The sequence below is a fragment of the Cetorhinus maximus genome, chromosome 18 (genome assembly GCF_964194155.1).
Source record: "Cetorhinus maximus chromosome 18, sCetMax3.hap1.1, whole genome shotgun sequence".
Lineage (NCBI taxonomy): Eukaryota > Metazoa > Chordata > Chondrichthyes > Lamniformes > Cetorhinidae > Cetorhinus > Cetorhinus maximus.
In genome coordinates, this window is record NC_135896.1 from 42,388,502 (window position 1) to 42,406,941 (window position 18,440).

Sequence of the window (18,440 nt, forward strand, 5' to 3'; positions counted from 1 at the left end):
ACACCCACAAATACAAATATAATTTACTTAAATTATCTCTATTTCCTAACGGTACAACTCTAAAAGGGGTGCAGGAACAGAGGGACCTGGATGTACGTGTGCATCAGTCATTGAAGGTGGCGGGTTGAGAGCACAGTTAATAAAGCATACAGTATCCTAAGCTTTATTAATAGAGGCATAGAATAAGGATGTTATGTTGAACTTGCATAAGACACTACTTCGGCCTCAGCTGGAGCATTGCAATCAATTCTGGGCATCGCATTTTAGGAAAAATGTGAAGGTGTTGGAAAAAGTGCAGAAAAGATTAATGAGAATGGTTCCAGGAATTAGGAACTTCAGTTGTGAAGACAGATTGAAGAATTTGGGACTATTTCCCCTTGAGGAAAAGAAAGCTGAGAGGGGATTTGATAGAGGTAAACAAAATCATGAAGGATCTGGACAGGATAGATAGGGAGGAGCTGTTCCTACTTGTGAAAGGATCAAGAAGGTGAGGGCACAGATTTAAGGTACTTTGCAAAAGAAGCAAAAGCGATACGAGAAAAAACTTTTTCACGCAGCGAGTGGTTAAGGTCTGAATGCACTGCCTAACGGTGTGGTGAAGGCAGGTTCAATTGAGGTATTTAAAAGGAAATTAGGCTGTTGTTTGAAAAGGAAGAATGTGCAGTGTTTTGGGGAGAAGGCAGGAGAATGGCACTAAGTAAATTGCTCATTCGAGGAACTGGTGTAGACCCAATGGGCCGAATGGTCTCCCCCTGCACTGTAAAGATTCTATGATACTGTGATTTTGAGATACATTCACAAGAGTTGGCATGTATACTTAGGTCTTCCAACTCCATTTTGGAACTGACGGCTACGAAGTGCTTAATAGTGGTTACTTGCTGGTTGTACCCTCCTTCTTTAAGAGGAAGCATCTAGCCGTTGCTGCTTCTTCTCCATGAGGAAATAGTTGAGAGTAGACAGTTGCCAAAAAATTCAATTTCAATCTACATTCTAGTTAACCTGATTAATTTTTTCTTGTTATCGAGCAGTGGCAACATTTAGAATGTTTACATAAAGGATAAACATATCTTTTAACTTATTACCATGCAGTCTATTAAGTACATGTATGAATGGGTGAATGCAAACTTTTCATTTTAATATAGAATTTCTAAACTATCTAAACTATCAGGAAAGAATAAGCAGGATGGGATTCTTTTCTCTAAATGAAGAGAGATTAACAGAGGTCTGTAAAATTATGAAGGAGTTTGATAAAATGGAGAAAAAGTTTTCACTTTGGGGTGAGTCCAGAACAAGTGGTCAAAATTATAAGGTAGCCATTAAGTGATCAAATAAAGAATTTAGGAGGAGTTCCTTTATACAGAGAGTGATGAGAATGAGGAACTCACTCCCTCATGGAATTACTAAAGCAAATAGCTTTTGATGCATTTGAAGCATCAGAAAGGAATAGGGAGCAGTATGAGCAGGTAATTACAGTGGGAGGATGCTTGTGTGGAATATAAAACACTAGAATAGACAGTTTGAGCTGAATGGTCAGCTTTTACATAAAAATCCAGTGGCTATTCCGTTTCCATCGTAGAAATGATAGAAATGAATATTTAAGCAAAATATATTGCTGTATTAGCAAATAATGTAGCAGAATTAACATATTTTGATGCTTTTTTATATATTTCACTAATATTGTGATGATCACTCAACAAAGTTGATGTAAGTGCTTGAATGATATGTTAAGTATACCAGGATTGTTCATTGTTGTGTTTTATCAGTATAAGAACTGGACAGCATCCATCATTGGGCCTTTGACCACATTTTGTCAGCATGTAATGCAAGTCCTCAGAGTTTCAAGAGGATTCAATATTTAATAAGAACCTTCTGACTTTATGCAAGGGACTACAACAGATCCAGAAAATTCAGAATTTAGTTAACTCAAATAGATGTCATTGTTTTATTTATCAGTTCTGCCAGTATTTTCTCAACAACTAATTTATTGAATTAATGAATTGCTAACAAATTACCTATTCAGCAGACAGCTTAATCAGAAATTGTTAAGTCTACAAACAACATGCTTTTTCAAAAGCAAACTCCTATCGATAAACAGTATTGACTTGGTTTCACTTGCTTTTGACTGTTGGTTTATATGCCATTTATTCTGATCTCTTCATTTCAGGAAATGCTGCGTGCCTGTATAATAAAACAAAAAAATGCTGGAAATATTCAGCAGGTCTGGCAGCATCTGTGGAGAGAGAGGCAACATTAATATTTCAAGACAATATCCTTTCATCAGAACTGGAAAAAGTTAGAGATGTAACAGCTTTTGAGCAAGTATAGGGCAGGAGTAGGGATAGGTGGAGGGGGAAGAACAAAAGGGGAGGTCTGTGATAGGATAGAAGGCAGGAAAGATTAAATGGCAAAAGGGATGATGGTGCAAAGCAAAAGGAGATCATAATGGGGCAAGTAAAGAACCAAAAGGTGGGTCTAGCAGGAGGTGTAAAAGGGAAAAGCAAAATCACCAACAGCTGCTATCCAAAAGCAAAAGAAAACAAAAAAGCAAAACAAAAGTATGTGTGTTGGGGGCAGCATTGTGGTTGGTGCAAAAGTTATGAACTGAAATTGCTGCATTCAATGTTGGTTCTGGAAGGCTGTGAAGTGCCTAACCAAAAGATGAGGTGCTAATTGTAGAGCAAAGCGTCATCATCAGAAGCATACGTGATGCTGCTGTAATAATGACTGAGAAGAGATATCTGGAAGGAGGAGAAGCTCCAGCCTCATGATAAAACATGCTGTAAATAAAAGAGTAATGGTTTTGAGAAATTACAGGTTCGAGCAGCACACTTTGAGAGAATAGACAATCCCCAAAACCCCTGTCTAGACCCCATCACACAACGAAACACTAATCCTCAAGCCAGCAAGTGCAGATGGGCCTGCCAACAACCTTTATGCCGGGAAGCAGGGTCCCTGCTCCCCAAGTAAAATTCAACACCATAAGTGCTGAATGTACAGTTACCACACATTAAAAAAAAGTTTATAAAGATTTAATAAATCTATCACTAATAAGGAAATGATTAATAAACAGCTTGTTTGTTTTAGCATTTTCTCAGCGAATCAACTGCAATAACTTTCTGCCATGATTTGGAATTTCATGTTGCATAAACCCATCCCATCAACAATAGTTTCCAACCTCCCTTCATTTAGGAACCTCTTTGTATTGCTTACTTCCAATAAGGAGCTTTTTTTAAACAATGTAGCTGACTCTCTCGCTCCTTTCATGCAAAATCCATCACCATTTTGCTGCATAGGGTTGAGAAGCCCATTACTTCAATAAACGTTATAAATTAAACATTATGCTTGAAATCTCAGAGGTAATCATTATGCCCAAGCAAAAGCATTCTTATAGTGATGCTCACTATGTTACAATCCTTGGCCAGACCCCAAGCTGTTGGTGAGATCTGGTTAGGAACCAATAATGTTTTGTTTAAAGTAGACAAAGTTTGAGTTTCAAGGCACTTAGTGAATAAAGCCATAAGATTTCATGGGCTTTGAACAAACAAAAATAAACTTACTATACAAGGTCGAAAAGATAAAACAATTTACAATATTTACCTTATACTCCAGCATTTAGGGTAAATATGAGGTAGATGTGAATTAACAAGTCCACTGTGGTCAAACACACCACCCTACACAATGATGTGGCCAAAATGGATTCCACGGGTTTCTCAGCAGCACCCGAGAAGTTAGTTGTAGTGATATCCTTGAGCTATCTACATGTAACACAAATAAGATACATGAATTCTGTTTGCTTGAAGATCTCTGGTGGGGTTTATTTACAGCTAAAGCAGTAGCGCAATCTCTAGACACATCCTGTTGTCCAGGGTACTATCGAGTTATCAACAGTCACAGATTGCAACTCTTTTGAGTACAATCACAGTTCTTGGTTTCCAGGAGTGGTACTACAGTGCAGAGAGGGGCCATGGCTCCTGGTCACATGATGACATCCCGGTATCTGGCTCATCTGCATGTTGAGCTTCTTAAAGGGACATCATTCTTAAAGCAATATTACAAAATCCCCTTTTTTTCCCAAAGATACATCTTGTACCTTACAAGTGAGACACTTAGGGCAGAATTGTCCCACATTTACACTAAGTGCGATAGTGGGCAAGTAAAATGTTGTTTTACCCACCAGCCGCAATGGCGGCTTTTCACTCTGTATCATCCCAAACACACCGCGTTATTTATGCATTCCCAGGAAACACACCATTTCCATGATAGATGGGCTCTTATTTGCCCGCCACGCCATCACCTCGCCGCTTCAGCACACTGGGCACCATATTTAAAGTCCAGCCGTGTGGACACCTCTCAGTGCTTCCAGCCCATGACTGCTGTAAAGAAGAACATCACACAGAGCTGTTGGAAACACTCAGCAGAGTGGCACGTGATTTGGAGGAGTCCGCCTGCTCTCTGATGAAGTGGTGCCCAGATGTGCATGTATGGAGATCTCCATGGGGAAGATGGCGGACACCATGGAGACCCTGGTCCAGCAGAACACGGTGATGTATGCAGACCTGCACTCCATCGTGGGAGTCATGCTTGAGTTCCTGCAGTGGCAGCGAGAGAGGGAAACGGGATACCTCAACATCCCTCCAGGTGCTCCTTCACTTCGAGTAGTCAGGCCGGGGCCCCTGGACACCTGAAGGAAGGAGGAGCGGCAGCTGGACACCCCCGGGTCATCCACTCAGAAATCCCAGAGTCTGACCTCTCCCTCCAAGTTCCCTTTGCCTGTGAGCCCCTCAACATCATCCTCTGTCACTGCAGAGGGAGCAGCTGACCAACAAGTCATTCTGGAGGGAGAAGTGTGTGTGTGTGGCAGGGCCTTTCGGAGCCTTGTGCAAGCACTCTCCCACGCACACGGATCCTTCATGTATCACACTCACCTCAGTGTCCTGAGTATTTTCAATGCTGCTGGCTGGGGTTCTCTTTCAGTTGTCCATCTGAGCTGACCTGCATCTCCGCCCACCCACTGATCACACTCCCATGCAGCATCTGATCCCGCCCACCATGGCTCTCGTTTCGCTTTCGATTTGTACAGCATGATCTGAATTTGTCTTTTTGTGTGCTCTCCCGTCTTTTGCCCTCCTCCAGTCACCCATTTCCTCTCCCCATCACAGTTGACCCCAGCATCACCTTCCACCTCCCCTCCGTGACCTACCAGCCACAATCCTTTTCCTTCGGGGGTGTCCAGGTGAATGTGCATGTTCCTTTCCTTCCTGAAAATCCCACCCCATCCACATTAACCTCCCCCATTTCCTCCTTCCCACCCCCAGGGCCTGTGTCTGCCTCCAAGTCCCCACAAACCACCCTCGCCGTCCCTTCTACCACTACCATTGAACCCTCATCCTCCCGCCTCACTCTACCCTCAGTCATTCTCACCATTCCCTCATACTATCCCACCCTCACTTTGCTCCCCAGGGGACAGTCATGGACCAAACAGATCCCTCCCTTGCACATTCACCTGGACATTCTCCCCTCTGGACCCCTTCCCACCCTGGAATCCATTCCTCCCCTCCAGGCCCCATCCCCCCAAGAAGCCCTTCGACCCCATTAATCCTCGCAACACCCCCCCCCCCCCCCGCCCGGACCTCTCCCCTGCTTAGTCCCTCCCCCTTCTTGACTCCCTCAGACACCCTTACTTCTTCTGCCACCCTTAGTCCTTCCCCCCTCCCAACTCCTTCTTCCAGTCTTACCTCTTTCTCTAGCCTCACTTCTTTCTCCAGCTTTACACCTTCCCCCTCTTGACACCCTCAGGCACCCTCACTTCTTCCTCCATCAATGGTGACTTTCCACCTTCCGTGAGCTGCTTCGCAGTGGAGCCATGTCCATGAGAATCCACCAGCATGCCATGGACATTCCTTCAGGATCCCATTGCTGTCAGGATCCAGCATTTCTGCTCCTCGGATGTCCGCGATGAGAGCAAGGCCCTGGCGGTAAATCCCAACTTTTGCACATCACACTTGTCAAGTTCTACACAAGTTATACATGTTCTACACTGGCGTGTTTTCCCACTGACGTGGGTGGACAATCCAGCAGAGGGGGATAAGTCCAGTGGGTTGGCCTTATAATGATATGCTGATGTATTACAATGAGGTTCCTGACTCTGATGACGGGGAATATGGCCTGACATTAATGGGCTGAGTGGACGGTCGCAAACTGGTTTAACGACGTCATGAAACCGATTTTTGGCCTTCTCGCTCACATCACCGGACACGTCCAACCCCAGTGGGCACGGAAAATGCCGGCCATAGACACTAAGTAATAGTAAACTTGGTTATGCAGAGATAGGGATTGTAAGCTTTATGAGTACAAAAATATTGATTGTAAAATTTATGAGTTTGGGGGTCTAGGAGTCCATATATCATTTTGGTGGTTTAACAACTCTTGCAGATCTTGTTACAGTGTTACCTTCTGGAGATGTGGGTTTTGCCCTTGGCTGATCTTGATTCGCAGTTGTGTTGTCGGTGTTTTGGTTATTGTCCTGCTCTTCCACCCCATTGTCATTGTCTGGGTGTGTTCTTTTGTGTCGGCTGTGCACAATTGGCGTGTTGTGCATTTCTCTTAGCTGGCTTCTGTTCTCCCTCAACGCTGCTCTGTTGGATGTTGTGACTTCATAAGACCTGAGCTCATTACACACTTTGGATATCTCTGCGGGTACCCGTGTTCCCATTGTGGTGTGTGCGACCCTGACCTTTTGTCCTACATTTAGCTGAGGTAGCTCCGCACCTTCATGCCGGTCATGCATCATCTTCAGCTCATCTTGTTTTTCGAGAAGTGCATCCTGCACCTCGGAGAATTTGGCTAGCTGATGGCTTGGCAAGATCGTTCTCACTTGCCTTCCAAAAATGATCTCTGCTGGTGATGGTAAACGCATACCCAGAGGTATAGCTTGGAGGTATAACAAAAATCTTGTTTTGTTGTCCTACACTTCAGGATAAGTGATTTGATGGTGTGGACCATCTGCTCGGCTTGGTCTTTAGATCGGAGGTGGTGTGGTGAGGATGTCACATGGTTCACGCCCCATTTTGCACACATGTCCCTGAAAGGTCGGCCCGTATACTGTGGCCCATTGTCCAAAATGATTGCATCAGGTGCACTGAACAGACTGAATATTGCATCCAATGTGTCTGCTATGGACGCACTTGACGTGCCCCTTGCCTGCCTGATGATTTGAAATTTGGAGAAGTAATTGGTTACTAAGATAAATTCATCTCCATTTATGGCAAATAGTGGCGATTTTGGACCAAGGAACTGACAGAACCTCATGAGGACATAGAGGTTCTTTACATTGTTCTGGCTGGTGGCTCTGGCATGCCTCACACACCCTCACTAACTTCTTGATATCACAGTTAATCCCTGGCCAATAGGCTGTATCACGTGCCAGTTATCTCACCCGCTCTTTGTCCATATGTCCTTGGTATAGTTTTGACAATATGTCCTGTTGGAGAGCTTCAGGCACAAGTACTTGTTTCCCTTTGAAAATTATGCCTCTCCAGATACCAAGTTCATCCCTGTACGGCCAGAAACATCTGAGGCTGGCTGGCATCTCTTTTATCATGTCGGGCCACCCTTCTATGATAGCTTTCAACAGTGCCTTCAGTTGCAGATCATTGGTTGTTTCTGATTGAAATTGGTCGCACTTGTGCTGACCAAAATGTAGTAGATCGATTTTGAGCACATCCTCCACCTCAACATCCATGCTGTCTACTTGTAGATCCAATGTAATATCAATCTGCTCAGGGTGTCCGAGGTGACCATTTTGGTACCAGTTTTGTAGCAGACGTCAAAGTCGTACCCCTGTACTTTTACGAGGAGTTGTTGTAGTCAAGGCGGTGCACTAGTCAGTGGTTTGCGCCAGATCATCTCCACTGGCTTGTGTTGGGTTTCTACAGTGAACTGCTTACCGGACAGGTAAGTGTGGAACCTTGTGATCCCAAATACCAGAGCGAGTGTCTCACGCTATATGTTAGAGTAAATGGATTGTGCTTGAGATAGGCTTTTGGATCTGACTGTGATTGGTTTGCCATCTTGCATGATGCACGCTCCTAGTCTTTTCTGCGAGGCTTTGAATTCAGGATTGTCTTCTTCCTTGGATCATAGTACTGTAGGGTGCAGGTATCTGCTGACAATGATTGAGAGACTCGAACATAAGTTGGTGGTCCTCCTGCCATACGTATGGTACGTCTTTCTTCAGTAGCTGTCTCAATGACGATGCTTTGTCAGAAAAGTTCCAAAAGTATGGTGCCAAGAAGTTGAAAAATCCAAGGCATCTCTGTAGTTCTTCTTTGTCCTGTGTGGTAGGCATGTGTCTGACATCTTCGACTTTGCCTGGATCAGGACGGATTCCGCAACGTGAATAGGTGGAGCCAAAGAAATTTATCTGACTCACATTCACCTGGCGCTTCCTGCTGTTGAAGATGAGCCCCTCATGGCAGGCTCCTGCCATCAGTGAGTGAAGAATTTGATCATGCCCTTCATTGGTTTTGCCCATCACTGCGATATCATTGGTGATGCATATACATCCAGGCACGTTTTCTTTGATTCTGTCCATATGCTGCTGGAACAGATTTTAACTGATAAATAAGCTGAAAGGTCATCTCTGGAAGCAATATCTTCTGAAGGTGGTGACTTGCTGAGATTCCTTAGCTAAAACCAATATCCATGTTTGGCATCCAACTTGGAGAAGAATTTAACTCTCATGAACCTGGGATTCAGTTCCTTCAGTGTTGGAATCTTGTATGGGCATCTCTTTAAGGAAAGGTTTAGATGTCTCAGGTCTCGACATATCCTGATTGCATTGTCCTTCTTTAGAATGCATGTAATTGAACTACATCAATCTGTGCAGTGATACACATGGCAGATGATGCCATTGTCTTCCGTATCATCCAGCTCACACTTCAGCTTTTCTTGTATGTGAACACTGCACTTTCTGGGAGGGTCGATTGGCAGAATTGCGTCTTCTCTGAGGTGTAGTACAGCATCATCTTTGAAACCTCCTATGGCATCGAACCTGTCCAGGTACAATTGTTGTAGCTCCTGGACCGACTCAAGCGGGTGTTCTTGGTCCCTTCTGCTGCCATTGGTACCTTGGTGATCTCATGGATAGTCACAATGTTGAGATCCGTACATGCTGGTAGTCCTGCCACTGCTGGTCTTCTTATGTCTACCAAGCAAAAAAATTGTGATTTCCACGCTGAATTGCCATAGCTGCATTGCACTGTTACTGTACCAATGCAAGGGATTGGTGACCCATTATATGCAGTCAATTTCACAAGTGTCGGTTGTACCATTGATTTCCAACAGTCCAGGTACACGTTCTTCAGGTTTCGGACTGGTAGGATATTTATGCTAGCTCCTGTGTCAATCTTGGTCTTAAGTTTATGTTTGCCAACTTTCTTTGGGCATAAGACGATAGTGACAAAAGCTTCCAGTGATCTTACTTCATTCACGCAATGTGTTACATTGACAATGTGGAAAGTCTGTTTGTCCTCTGGTTGAAAGCTGTTCCACTCTGGGTCTCGTCTTGGGTCTGTCTTGCTGTGAACTTTGTGTATCAGCTTGTGTTTGCGTAGGTCTCTGCTGTTCTCCTTGCTGCTGTTGCCATGCTGCTGCACCTGCCTTTTGTATGTTTACGTCCTATTTTGCCCCCTGGCTGCGTCTCTGGAGCCAGATTTCTTGCATGGGTGGACCCAGTGTTCTTTTGCACTGCACACCTTGCACAGATCTTAGAATGTAGGGCAGCTTCGCGGTGGCTCCAGCAGTGTTCCTGCTGCTCTCTCCTTTTTACTTTTCCTTTTGTTTTATAATGTACTTTGTGCACTCCTTGTGTGCCTTCAGCACTGTCTCTGGTGTGCCTTTTCTATTTTTCATTTTGTATTTAACTCTGTACCCTCAGCTTTGTTCCACCTGCCCTTTACTTTAAGTATTGCGATCCTGAAGCAGTTGGCTGCTTGCCCGTATTTGTCCAGCCCAAAGGTACTTACAGTTTGTGAAGTAAGTGAGCCTTGTTTCTTTGGTTTTTGATGCTTGTTTTCTGTACCGTGGGAATTTCAAGAGCGCTTTTTAACCTTGTCTGCTGTTTCTCCCCTTGGTCTTCAAGCTTGTATCCTTTGTTCTGCTTTTTCACTTCAAAGAGAACAATCACTGCTGTACACCATGTAGTGATATCCTTGTGCTATCTATATGTAACACAAATGAGGTACGTGGATTCCATTTGCTTGAGGATCTCTGGTGGGGTTTATTTACAGCTAAATCAATAGAACAATCTCTAGACACATCCTGTTGTCCAGCGTACAATGCAGAGAAAGATCGTGGCTCCTGGTCACATGATGACATCCAAGCTTATCTGCATATTGAGCTTCTTAAAGGGACATCACTCTTAAAGCGATATTACAATATTACTCACGCTGTGAGTCAACCAATCTCACTGAAACTCTGTCTTTCTCAAAAGGTTTCCAATCTTCACCTTTGACGATCTTGGCTTGGAATTCCCTCTGAATGTCACTCCAAATCAGACAGCTTCAATGATGGCCAATCTTGTAGGGCTTCAATGTCACCTTCCAAGATTCCATTTCCCTGGATTCCTGAGTACACTCAAGCATCAACTTACAAGCACAATTTCAGATCTTCAGCCGCACCAAGCAAACACCATTGCTCCAAAGGGGTACCGTTGCTCCAGCGGCCCATAGCATGGAGTCACCAACCTTTGACTGCCTTTATGGATCTTCCAGGCTTCTCTCAAGCCAATTTCACTTGAAGCCTGCTCCCTGCAGCAATTTCTCTAACTTGGAGCCAGTTTCTCTGCTCCTTTCTGTTAACTTATCTGGAACCTGTTGCTGTCCCTTGTCAGTGTCCCTCAGCTGGGACATCTGCTGGCTGACTTACCAAAATACTGACTGCTCACTGACCCTTCAACTGATCTGGTCTGGTAACCTATCAAAACATGAGTTACTAGGTAACCTTGTTACTAGGCAGGAACAAATGTAACAAGCAGTGGAACATCCTGTAACTTAACTGTTACAATCACCATCATCTGCTAATTTGGCACACAGGGACACAGAAAAAAATGGATTCCATAACGGCTGTCAAAGTGGAATGAAACTTTACAGGTAAATACTTAGCATGTCTAGAAGTTGCTTACTTTGTCAGTTTAAGTTGCATACACCTTTGTTCAGTGTTAGTTCTATTTTCCGTCAAGTTTATCACACTTCCACTATAGGCAAGCATAATACCTAAAGCATTTTTAACTATTGTACCATGATTGTTGACCCACTCATTGCTTTATGTGGAAACAAATGTGGAAACAAATCATGCTAATATCATGTTAATCATGCTTATATCATGCTAATCCCCATTCTAATGCGTTATTAACTACAGATTGATTATGCTATTTTAGCCAATCAGAACCACTCTTTGGCTCTAATGTGACTGACTGCTAGGTGATGATTAAACACTGAAAAAGAAAATGGGTGATGTCTTACAGATTGATGAATGTTTGACCTAAAGTTTCCGAGGGGACAATTCTACAACTCAGGTGACACAACATTTTGTATTCACCTTTAGAATGTTGATTGGTCCAGGGAAATTCCAGTTTCTTCTGACTAACCATTTTTTAAGATTTTCAGGTTACGCACTCTGATACTGAAACAAACTAATAACTTTATTTTTATTCTGTCATGGGATGTGAGTCTCGCTGCAAGGCCAGCATTTGTTGCCCATCCCTAATTGCCCTTGAGAGGGTGTTGGCGAGCCGCCTTCTTGAACCATGCGGTGCAGCCCATGTGGTGTAGGAACAACAGTTCTGTTAAGGAGGGCATTTTGACCCAGGGACAGTGAAGGAATGATGACATAGGTCCAAGTCAGGATGATGTGTAGCTTTTGGGGAGGGGGGGGGGGTGAGCTCTTGCAGGTGGTGGCATTTCCATATACCTGCTGTCTTTGCCCTTCTAGGTGGTAGAGGTCACAGATTTGGAAGGTGCTGTCAAAGAAACCTTGAAGAGTTGCTGTAGTGCATCTTGTAGATATTGTACACTGCTGCCACTGTCCGCTGGTGGTAGAGGGAGTGAATGATTAAGGTGGTGAATGGGCTGATGATCAAGCAGGCGGCTTTGTCCTGGATGGTGTTGAGCTTGTTGGACCTGCGTTCATCTGGGCAAGTGGAGAGTATTCGATCACACTTTTGACTTTGGCCTTGTAGATGCCGGACAGACTTTGGGGAGTCAGGAAGTGAGTTACTCACTGCAGAATTCCCAGCCTCTGACCAGCTACTGCAGCCATAGTATTTCTATGGCTGGTCCAGTTAAGTTTCTGGTCAATGGTAACCTCCATGTATAGTATATTAAATTTGTAAATGGGTCACAGACTGAATTTAAAAACTACTATGTAAACACTCCCTTTGTTCACACTTTTGTGTTACATTTCAATGTTAGCTTTTTGACGTTTTTGCCACAGCTCCCACCACTTCATCCAAAATATTTTTTGCAAATATTTCATCTGTCCTTTTCTCTCATTAACTGAAAATTATAAAGTGCAAAATAAAGATTTGGACAAAATAAAACATCCAGCAGTTACATTTTATCACAATAACGGGTCTAACTTTATCCATTAAATTTTATTTAAGTGGTTTAATACATTCATTAAAGTTTTTACTTGAAGCTCTCTGTCTCTTGCCTAGGCTTGGACTTGATATTTTGATCCAGGTCTGTGAAATATTAACTAATGGCAGATCGTCCTATGTGCAACATTTCCCATGATGCATCAGTATTATTCAGAAGCCAAGCTTCCAGAAGTTTGTATTAGGATCACTTTCCCAAATTATTTGAAGAAAATCTAAAGAACAAACAGCAAAGACTTTATTCTGGACAAAGTTTATAATGTCTCTTTTAAAAGAAATGAACTACCCCTGATTCCTCACCTGTAGTAGCTCATGTTTATGTTCTATATTCATCAGAAAGGTCATTACGCTGAGAAAGATATTATTTAATTGTAATTTGAGTTAAATCTCCACAAAAAGTTGAATTTTGAAGGAAACAATTATTAATTATCGCTTGATTATCACATGTATTTTTTGACAGTTATAAAAGGTAAAACACTCTAATTACTGACAGTTGTGATACAGAGGGCCAGTGAAAAGGGAAATAGTATGCTTTTCCATTCTAATTTCAATTTTTTACATTTTAAAAAATTGGTTGAATTTTGAAAAGAAAATGAGTTCTATTTATTAGTTGTTTTTACTGTTAATAATTAGAATATTTACATTTTGTTACAGCTGTGAAGCAGAAAGAGAGATATACATGTAGGAACACAGGGATATGCATGTAGGAACCAATTTCAGAATACCAAATTCTATGCTCACAAATAACTCTTAGAAAGTCACAAACTAGTATTGCCAAGCATAGAATCGTCTTCACCCAATGTTGTCAGATCTACGTTGTGTCTTCTTTGGACAGTGACCTGGAATCATTGAGCCAAATCACAGATCCAACTCTTAGTTGCACCAAACCTCAGGTTCATCCTCAATTGTTCTATCAAACTTCAGTTTGCCTCCATTGTGGAATAACAACACTGGACTCCTTATACTGCAATAATCTGGCAGTTACTCTGCAGTTTTCTAAAACTTCAGGACCTCACCCCCAAACCCCAGGATCCCCTTAAAGTGTTACCATTGCTATCATAACACAGTGGTGCCCCCAAAGTCCATTGAACTCACTCCTCCTATCTAATACTACTAAATACTAGCTATCTAATCCCAAATAGCAATCTGGCATATAATTTTGTTTGTATTCTCTCCTTTAATAATTGTAAGGCAATAAAACTAAATATGTAGGTAAATTAGTAAAAATAAACACTAGAGAAAAAAAAGGAACGTTAAATTTAACTCTCAAAGCACCAATACAATCCCAAAATGATAATTAATAATAATAGGATTTAAGATAGTCAATTACTTTAAACCTGTGTCCTTGATGTTATCCCTGCATTGTGTAAACAGTGTTGTAAAACAGTGAAACCACAGACTTACAGTGAGCAAGATCACTGGAGATCCATTAGTAAAGTAATAAAACTCCTCAGGTGTCAGAAGTATGTCAATGACTGTAACATAAACTCAATGTAATTAAAATGGCAGCATGCCAGGTGATGGTTCATTATGTCTGGAGATGCCTGATCCAGATTCCTTTTGAGAACAGGTATTAAAAGTAAAACCAGTTTTGGAAGGAACAAAGGGGAGATTTGCAATATTTTGTGCATCAGACATATCTTGGGAGAACTCATTGTTCAAGAGCTACAAATGAGATTAACATTCAGTGATATCCATTACCAATTACAATAAAAAAGTCAAACTTCTAGTCAGAGACATCGCCTTCATATCTTCTTAGTTATAGACAAAGATTAGTAACCCCTATGGGAATATGAGATCTTTCAACCGCCCAGGCACATTGTAGTCCAGTGTTTAAACAAAACAATACAAAATAATGCTTAACATTTCCCCTCAGGATGTCCCAAAGTGCTTTACAGCCAATGAAATACTTTTGAAATAATGTTAGTGACTTTTGTAATGTCAAAAAAGAAAAATGTGGTCAAAGAAATAATGTTTTGCAATCTTCAAAGTTGAATTAAGAGCAATGTTCCCTCTAAGCTGCAAAACCCAAAGGTTCCTGCACGACCAGCACACAAATTGACCCCTTCAAGTTACCACACGTGCATGCCTGTGCAAATAATTTAAAGGACCTACACGCTTAAACAAATCGGTCGTGCACTACAAAAAACATAGGGTACATTTGTTATGATATTAATCTATGGAAATAAGGAAGGAGAGAATTCAGATAATAAGCATGTACTATAAACATGGGTGTCATCTAGAAATTGTGGTTTGATTCCAAAGTCCAAATTGTTAATGTAAATTGGTCCCAGCACTGACCTTTGTGAAATACCACTTCCCACCTTCTGCCACTCTGAACAACTACCCTTTATTCCCACTCTCTGCTTTCTGTCTTGAAGCCAACTAGCAATTCTACCACTTGTCCCCTGACTCCACATTGTCTATTATGTGGCACCTTATCGAACACGTTTTGATTATCAGCTAAATTACATCTTCTGCATTACCTTGTGTAATTTCTTTGTTGCCTCCTCAAAAAGATCAATAAAATTGGCTTAGCAAGATTTTCCCATATGAAATCCAGGCTGACTATTTTAATATTTTTCAATTCTAGATTTTCTTTTATTCTCTTCTTTAGGAATGATTCCATTATTTTTCCTACACTGATGGTAAGATGACAGGTCTATAATTCCCTGGACATGTTCTGTCCCTCTTCATTAATATAGAAAATACATTAGTTATCTGCTAGTGCTCTAGCACTCCACCTTTCTTCCAAGAAATGATTAAATATGAGTAGTAATGCCTCTGCTGTGTCCTCCCCAGATTCTTTTAAAACATGTGGATGCAATCCATCCAGACCAGGAGCTTTATCCTCTTTTTGAGTTTGTTTAGTTTATTCAATACATCCCCATTTTATTTTAAATGCATTTATCTTGTTACTCATCTCATTATTCAATGTCATGTCTACTCATTCTATCTCCCTGGTAAATACCAAGGTGAAATATTTATTTAATATTTCTGCCATCCCACTATTGTTCCTTGTGGTGTTATCCTGCCTATCTCTTCCCATCACGGTCTTCCTTTTTTATTGATGTGCCTGTAGAATATTTTATTCTTTTGTTTTATGTTCCTTGATAATTTAATTGTTCCTCTTTTAACTTCTCTCTTAATCTCTCCATATTCTCTCTTGGAATGCACTCCTCTGCTGTCTATGTACTTAATATATGCCTCTTTCCTAATCCTCAATTGTTCCCTTATGTTTGTATTCGTCCATGGAGTCCCTCGAGTGTTTAGTTCGTTCTTTCCTTTTAGCAGAATATATTTTCCCTGCACTCTGTTGAACACCATTCTAAATATTTCCCATTGTTGTCTACATTTCTGTTTGCTAATATAGTTGCCTATTTTATTTTCCCAAGTTCTATTTTCAGCCCCACACAATCAGATTTTCTCCAATATATTAATTTGAGGATTTTTATCATAAAGTTCTTTGTTATCATCATCTTAAAGTGTATTACATAATAGCCACTATTGCCTAGATGCTCCGTATTTTTACTTCTCTTACCTGCTCTGGTTCATTCCCCATTACAAGATCCAATAACGAATTGAGGTATTATTTACTGCTTCTTGTGGGAGAGAGCTCCACACTTCTGCAAACCTTTGTATGAAGAACTGTTTCCTAGCTTCTCTCCTGAATGGCCTCACTCTGATTTTAAGGTTCCGTTCCCTTCTCCTGGACTCCCTCCCATCAGAAAAAGGTTCTTTCTTCCCCGTCAATCTATTTCAAAAATCCTCAATCAAATCACCATTTAACCTTTTATATTCCATGGATTACAAGCCTCGCTTACTTAATCTCTTTTCATAATCTAAGCCATGGAGCCCTGGTAACATTCTGGTGAATCTGCACTGCAGACCTTCCAAAGCCAATATATCCTTCCTTTCTAAGGTGCAGTGCCCAGAATTGTACATAGTACTCCAGATGTGGTCATATCAAGGTTTTGTATAACTGTAACAAAACTTCCTTTGCTTTGTACTCTAACCAAGTATATATAAAGACTAACATTCCATTCGCCTTTTTGATTATTATTTGTACCTGACCACTGCACTTTAGTGACCTGTGTTTATGGACCCCTAAATCTTTTTGGACCTATGCTGTATCTGGCTTCCTGTCATTTAAAAAGTACTGGGATTGACCCTTTATTAGTCCAAAGTGGATGATCTCACACTTACCTGTATTGAAATCCATCTGCCACAGATTTTCCCATTCACTTAATCTATCAATGTTTCTTTGTAATTTTATGTTCCTGTCTACGACACTGAATGTACCACCAATCTTTGTGTGTTTGGCAAACATAGTTAAATAACTTTCTATTGCCTATGTCATTAACAAATATAGTGAACACTTGAGTCCCTAGCACAGATCCTTGTGGGATACAAGTCACTTTGAGTAGATGCCTATTGGTTCTACTTTCTGTATTCTACCACCTAACAAAGACAAAAAGTCACCTACAATTTAATGAGCTTTAACTTTAGCTGCAGTATCTTATGTCTTATCAAATGCCTCTGGGAGTCCGCATAAACCACATCTATTGACATTCCCCTGTCTACTACATTAGTTACCTTCTCACAAAACCTCAGTTAGGCTTGTTACATATGATCATCCTGTTGCAAATCCCAGTTGGCTCTCTATAATCAGAATAAGTTTCTCTATGTGCTCAGTCACTCTGCTTTGGGCACAGTTGGGCACAAATAAATTGGGCAAAATAAATTGATGAATTGGGCACAAATCGTGCTTGAAATTGCGCTGATTAGATTATAGCGCAAGTTTCTGCTCAGATGCATTTGCAGAATCACAAACATAGGCCTGAATCTTCCGGTCAGCAACAATGCTGTGCACAGCACATAATGGATACAAAATTGGCTGAAGGACAGGAAACAGTGCAATGGTTAATGGGTATTTTTCAGGCTGGAAGATGGTTTGTAGTGGAGTGCCCCAGAGGTCGGTATTGGGACTCTTGCTTTTCCCGATATATATATAAATGATCTAGATCTTGGTGAGCAGGGCACAGTTTCAAAGTTTATGGATGACGCAAAACTTGGGAGATTTGTAAACTGTGAGGAGGACAGTGTAGAACTTCAAAAGGACATTAACACATTGGTGGAGTGGGCAGACAGTGGCAGATGAAGTTCAACGTGGAGAAGTGTGAGGTGATACACTTTGGTATGAAGAACATGGAGAGACTGTATAAAATAAAGGATACTATTCTAACAAGCGTGCAAGAGCAGAGAGACCTGGGTGTATATGTACATAAGTCATTAAAGGGACAGGTCAGATAGATGGAGCTGTTTCTACAGCAAACAGTATTCTAGGCTTCATTAATAGGGGCATAGAGTACAAGAGCAGGGAGGTTATGATGAACTTATATAAAACACTGGTTAGACCTCAGCGGGCGTTCTGGGCACCACACTATAGGAAGGATATGAACGCATTCGAGAGGGTGCAAAGAGGTTTATGAGAATGGCTCCAGAGATGAGACATTTCAGTTATGAGGAAAGATTGGAGAAGTTGGGACTGTTTTCCTTGGAGAGGAAAAAGCTAAGAGGAGACTTGATAGAAGTTTTCAAAATCATGAGGGGTCCGGACAGAATAGATAGGGAGAAACTGTTCCTGCTCATAAATGGATCGAGAACCAGAAGGCACATTTTTAAGGAGTTTTGCAAAAGAAGCAAATGCAAGGTGAGAAAATGTTTTTTTCATACAGCGAGTAGTTAGGGTTTGGAATGCAGTGCCTGGCAGTGTGGTGGCGGC

At 41.6% G+C, this 18,440-nt stretch overlaps 1 long non-coding RNA gene across 3 annotated transcripts in view; it reads right to left on the bottom strand.

Moving 5' to 3' along the window:
• Positions 1–12,633: 12,633 nt before the first annotated feature.
• LOC144693108 (uncharacterized) overlaps positions 12,634–18,440 on the bottom strand; it is a 90,170-nt gene continuing 84,363 nt past the window's right edge. For all 3 annotated transcript variants that reach the window (XR_013579469.1, XR_013579470.1, XR_013579472.1), the window contains one exon: positions 12,634–12,870. This is a non-coding gene — a long non-coding RNA (uncharacterized LOC144693108). The remainder of the gene's footprint in view (positions 12,871–18,440) is intronic.